At 40.3% G+C, this 5,713-nt stretch overlaps 1 long non-coding RNA gene across 1 annotated transcript in view; it reads right to left on the bottom strand.

Annotated features, from left to right (window-relative positions):
• Positions 1 to 2,627, bottom strand: part of LOC108783981 — a 13,029-nt gene extending 10,402 nt beyond the window's left edge. The window contains exons 1-2 of the long non-coding RNA XR_001941044.1: positions 2,535 to 2,627; positions 129 to 131 (exon numbers count right to left, since the gene is read on the bottom strand). This is a non-coding gene — a long non-coding RNA (uncharacterized LOC108783981). The remainder of the gene's footprint in view (positions 1 to 128; positions 132 to 2,534) is intronic.
• Positions 2,628 to 5,713: the final 3,086 nt, after the last annotated feature.

Raw genomic sequence — 5,713 nt, 5'->3', positions numbered from 1 at the left:
GAGTACCGCGATTATAAACTTTTTGACACCCCCCCCCCCCCCCAAACTTGTAACAGCCAAGAAATGTGATTTATTTTCCTCCTTTTGTCTTCTTAAAATCCGTATATCTCACACCCCCAGTGTTCCACACACTCCCATGGAGAAAAGCTCACTTTTGTTTATTGGCCATATTTAAAATACACTGATATGGTCAAATTTGCTTATCTCAGATGTACCTGCCCAGCTGGCTTTTTAACGGTGTACATACAGCAAACTGATCCTAGAGTATCTCAGAAAAGTAATAATGGTATGCAGCACTTTGCGTAAAACCTTAAAAACTAATTATTAAGAATCATTAAAAATGTACTTACATTAAATGTGGCACAGTACACTTGCCTGTATGTGCACAAGTGTATTGGGACTCATTTTATGTAAGTGCATTTTTCGAGTGAATTTTGCATCCTCATACAAGTTAAGCTTTAAGCATGTGAAATATAGGTCAGAAGGAGATCAACTGCAGGTCAGATGCAATTGTCAATGAATTCTGAATGAAGGGCTGGTACCCTGTTTCCCTGAAAATAAGACCTACCCTGAAAGTAAGACCTAGCACTATTTTTCAAGATTCCTGTAATATAAGACCTACCCCGAAAATAAGACCTAGTTGGGTGGTGGCATGTGAGGGGGAACTTGAAGAGCAGGAGAGATGGTATCAGCCTGCAGGGACATACTGTATTAAGGGGATGACAGGGGACTCCCTCCGGCCAGCACAGTGACAGGGAGCACTCCAGTACCATACTTCACCAACTGCTGTCCCCCTGAAGAGACTGCTTAATCTAATGGTAATGTACTGTGTACCGGTAAATGGTACCGTACTTTACTGCGCTGTCCACTGTCTGATGTCCCCACTGCTGCACAGCTGTACCTGATGGCAAAGGAAGCAAGGCTGTGGTGGCAGAGGGAGCAGAGCCACATTAGCAGATGCTTGCTCTATAGCGCTAGTTACTGTGACAGGCGGAGTGATACCAGATGCACTCCGCCTGTGAAAGTGAAAGAAAGGGATCAGCATTACCGATACTGACCAGTAGGAAAAGAAAGAGCGACAGTATTATTCTCATTTCATTCTTACCATACCAAAAAAAAAAAATAAGGCATCCCCTAAAAATAAGACCTAGTGTGTTTTTTTGGGGTAAAAAAAAATATAAGACAGTGTCCTATTTTCGGGGAAACACGGTAGTACTACTCCATATTCTTGTAAGTGGTACTGGTAGCCTAGCAACCACACACCAATCACGAACAATGTCTCCTTCCTTTAAGGAAATCTGTTCTCAGAGAAGTGCTTAGGTTGCCATTGCTTATCTTACCTTTTGAAAATACTAGTTGCCTGGCTGTCATGGTGATCTGGAGGCTTCTGTGGTTTTTGAGGCACCAAAGCAGACCATGTAGGAAGATCAGGAGTTCTGCACTGCTCTGCCTATTTGTTATATGCTCATATTGGATCAGTGATACAGTTAGTCAACTTGCCTTTTACAAAAGGAAAGGTTTGCAATATTAGCCTGTATATTTATCTCAGTACAGATTTCCTTGAGGACAGGGCACAAAAAGGCATATAGTATTCTGACGGAGTGTAGGGACTTTGAAAAGATCATAAACATTTTAAAAGCTATAACAAGAAGTGCTATTATCAAGTGCTGCTTTGCATATGCACAGTTTAACATAAATTGCTTAATTCGTTCAGTCCATATCCTATACACAAATACAGTTTACTTTCAAAGAGTAAATTCCTGTACTGGTATTTATAATGGGTTGGTCTTTAATGCAAGAGATGTGAATATGCAAACAGAGCATAATGGGTGTTAGTGCTACGGTCACATGAAGGGCTGGTTTGAGGTGGGCCTTAGCATACAGCGTTACTATGTTCTTGAAATCTTTGGTGGAAACTACCAGCTCTGATTTACTGGCTTTGAAAGACAATGCATCAGTTTTTGGGGATCACTGATCTACCCTAACATAGTGCACATCCATTTCCCTATGCCTACCACTATACACACAGCACAAACATAAACAATGGCAGTTAGTGGTTGTTAGTACTGGTCATACATTTGACAATTTTCCTGGCACTTTTGGAGCTATCACCTTTTGCAGAATAGTAAGCTGATATCTACACTCACCGGCCACTTTATTAGGTACACCTTGCTAGTACTGGGTTGTACCCCCTTTTGCCTTCAGAACTGCCCTAATTCTTTTGTGGCATAGATTCAGTAAGGTGTTGGAAACACCTTACTGAAAATATCCCCCACACCATTACACCACCACCACTAGCCTGAACCATTGATACAAGGTAGGATGGATCCATACTTTCATGTTGTTTATGCCAAATTCTGACACTACAATCTGAATGTCGCAACTCATCAGACCAAGCAAAATTTTTCCAATCTTTATTGTCCAATTTTGGTGAGCCTGTGTGAATTGTAGCCTCTATTTCCTTTTCTTAGCTGACAGGAGTGGCACCCGGTGGGTTCTTCTGCTGCTGCAGCCCATCTGATTCAAATTTCGACATGTTGTGCATTTAGAGATGATATTCTGCATACCTTGGTTGTAACGAGTGGTTATTTGAGTTACTGTTGCATTTCTATCATCTCGAACCAGTCTGCCCATTCTCCTCTGACATCAACAAGGCATTTTCGCCCACAAAATTGCCACTCACTGGATATTTTCTCCTTTTTTGGACCATTCTCTGTAAACCCTAGAGATGGTTGTGTGTGAAAATCCCAGTAGACCAGAAGTTTTTGAAATATTAAGACCAGCCCATCTGGCACCAACAACTATGCCACGTTCAAAGTGACTTAAATCCCCTTTCTTCCCCATTCTGATGCTTATTTTAAACTTCAGCAAGTCGTCTTGACCACATCTATATGCCTAAATAAATGCATTGAGTTATTGCCATGTGATTGGCTGATTAGAAATTTGTGTTACCAAGCAATTGAACAGGTGTGCCTAATAATGTGGCCGGTGAGTGTATATATTAATTTCCCAGTTCCAAGTAACCACACAATCTGAATTGCAAGAAAATATAATCAAAACCACTGCAGTGCTATTTGAAAGGCATTTGATTTCCACACAATTTTCAATAGCTTGATCACTTGAAAATGTTTAGAGCTGTGAGAGGTGAATTGCTGTAGTTAAAGGTGATGGAAAGCTCCAAAACAATAGAATTGCCAGTTGTATGGACAGCATTAGTCTCTGACGTCTGAAGAAAAAATCAGATGCTTTGTTGTTTCCGGCAGTACTCAGACCACCGCTGTTTTTGTAGCTGTCCGAAGCTGCAGCTGTCTCCACCTCTGCAAAATACCCCAAGCAGCCCTATTTGGGAAGGTCCCAAAGCTTTTGTCTGCTCACAAATGTCATAAGTACTTCCTCTCTGTCCTTTAACCAAAGAATTGAACTGTTGTTTCCCTACACGCTATTGCGTCCAGCAGCTAAATATTCTCATACTTATGATCTTTCATTCTTTAATTCATAAAAACATAGAATCTGGTTTCCAGATCTTTATTCTTTATAATGGAAAATACTATCATCTGGACTGAATAAAAACTCACGAGCTTGAGCTACGAGACACCAGTCTGTCAATACTAGGATTCCTTATTAACTCTTTTGTATTCCACATACACTTTCATTTTAATAATTGATTCATTTATTTTGCCCCTGTTTTCTGCTCCAAAAGCTACACTATTTAAATAAATAATTCTTGAAAAAAATGTGAATAGTGTTGAGGCCCATTGGTTTGGAAACCAAGCCCAAATTGGTTTCCAAACCCATAGGCTGCAATTACAAGTAGTAGGCAGTTAAGAGCCATTCATAATAAATAAACCCCAATAAATTTGCCAAGTTGCAGGATATTGGGGACATCAGTTCAGGGGGGACACTGCTGGAGCACGACTCATCCTATATCCGCAGGGGGAGTGAGTGCTTTGGCGAGGACGGGAGCAGGATGGAGGGTCAGGAGAGGCAGATCCTGGTTGTATTAGTGATGTGCACTAAATGTGCTTTTAAGTTTTATATTGGGTAAAGAGGGATTAGAACATTCTCAAGTTTTTCTGTGTCCCCATTAAGGAGATTCAGTCTATTTCTTGTGACCCTGCTGACCGCCAGGGATTTTCTCTTATTTCTTGTTGTGGCTGTCGGACAGGAAGTTTATGGAAATCTCCTTAATGGACAGAGATGGCAAAAGAAGCTAGCAGGGGTTATAACCAGGGCCGGATTTCCCACAAGGCCACTGAGACCTGGCCTGCGGGTGGCAGGGAGTAGAGAGGCGGCACAGCCGCCGAGCGGGTGTTTTTTTTCTACATTTAGCCCTGCGTAGCGTAGAATAACACCTTTGGTAGCTAATACATTTTTTTCATCGAGTTCTATACATGAGACCAAAAAGAGGGACAACTGAGAAGAAAAGAGGGACTAAGGGATTTGGCTCCACATTAAGGTACTGTCCATTCAAACGAGGTGAGGTATGGCTTTACCCACATACTTATCAAAGACAACACTTATGGATGCACTACAAATAAATGACCAATTCTCTTTAAATACATGTTACAATAGACATAGCTTGACCTTGAAAGGGCTCAGCATCACTGCTCTAAGAAAAGAGAATTAACCTGTCGCACTATACAGTAATACTACAAAATGTGAACATGTTTTCAGTAGTGAGCCAAAATGCAATTAAAAGTTAGTCTACTTAGTACAGCATATTAGGGTTAAAAGTCATCATACTGACAGTGACCAGCATATGTTTTACAACCACTTAATACTTAAAGGAAATGCACCTTTTAAGAACTCTGAATTTGTCTTACATTGATTCCCAGAAGCTTTCCCTGCGGTGCTAAAGTTAGAGTCTGTCTACATGGGAGACTAGTTTTAGTTGCTTGCATTGACTTGCACTTTGTTCAGAAAACAAAAATAGGATTTCAGCAAAACAGCAAGATGTGAGTATGACATTTACAGGTTACCAAAGACCATCATATAAAAACATTTCACCTGCAGCAATGTTAAATTCATTTTCCTAGAAAGAATAATTGTTTTGCTAATTTGAAGATGAGCTAATAATTAAAAATCAAAATCAAATCAAAAAGCCGTTTGTATTACCCACTTCACTGGGTTTAAAGAATAACTGTAAACTTTCCTTTAAATCTGCAGAATCAGTAGTAATATAATATATCTAGCTCTTAGTTTTGTTTTGTTTGTGTTTTTATTTTTGTTATTTGTTATTTGTTATTGATATTAAATACAAACCTTGCCCCTTCTGTAAAGCAGAGCAGCCAAGCAAACCCAACATATGGGTTACTCCATATACTGTACATGGAGGCTCAGCCAGTGGCCAATCCTTTTCCATCCCAGTATCTGCCTCTATGCCCTTCATGTGCCGCCATTGTTGCTGGGGGAATAAAGTAAGGTGTTAAACTAGAGCAGGTAAACTGTTAAATTCCGAATTTGAACACGTCCAAATGTGAAGGGATCCGAATATTGTGAATATAGCCCCTACAGCAGCCCTTCGGTTCGACTGAAGCTACGTCTCGATCCTTTGGCTCCTTCATGAATAACCCTGTAAGTATTCGCTACTCCTTTAGTACATCAGATCGGATGGGGTAGTGGGCATTAATGTGGCAGATGAGGTTTAATGTCGATAAATGCAAAGTAATGCACTTTGGAATTAAAAATAAACAAATGGGTTATACAATTATGG

This window comes from Nanorana parkeri, unplaced genomic scaffold (assembly GCF_000935625.1).
Source record: "Nanorana parkeri isolate BGI_ZX_2015 unplaced genomic scaffold, ASM93562v1 scaffold95, whole genome shotgun sequence".
Classification (NCBI taxonomy): domain Eukaryota; kingdom Metazoa; phylum Chordata; class Amphibia; order Anura; family Dicroglossidae; genus Nanorana; species Nanorana parkeri.
The sequence above is the reverse complement of the archived record's forward strand: the minus strand, read 5'-3'. Positions and strand labels throughout refer to the sequence as shown.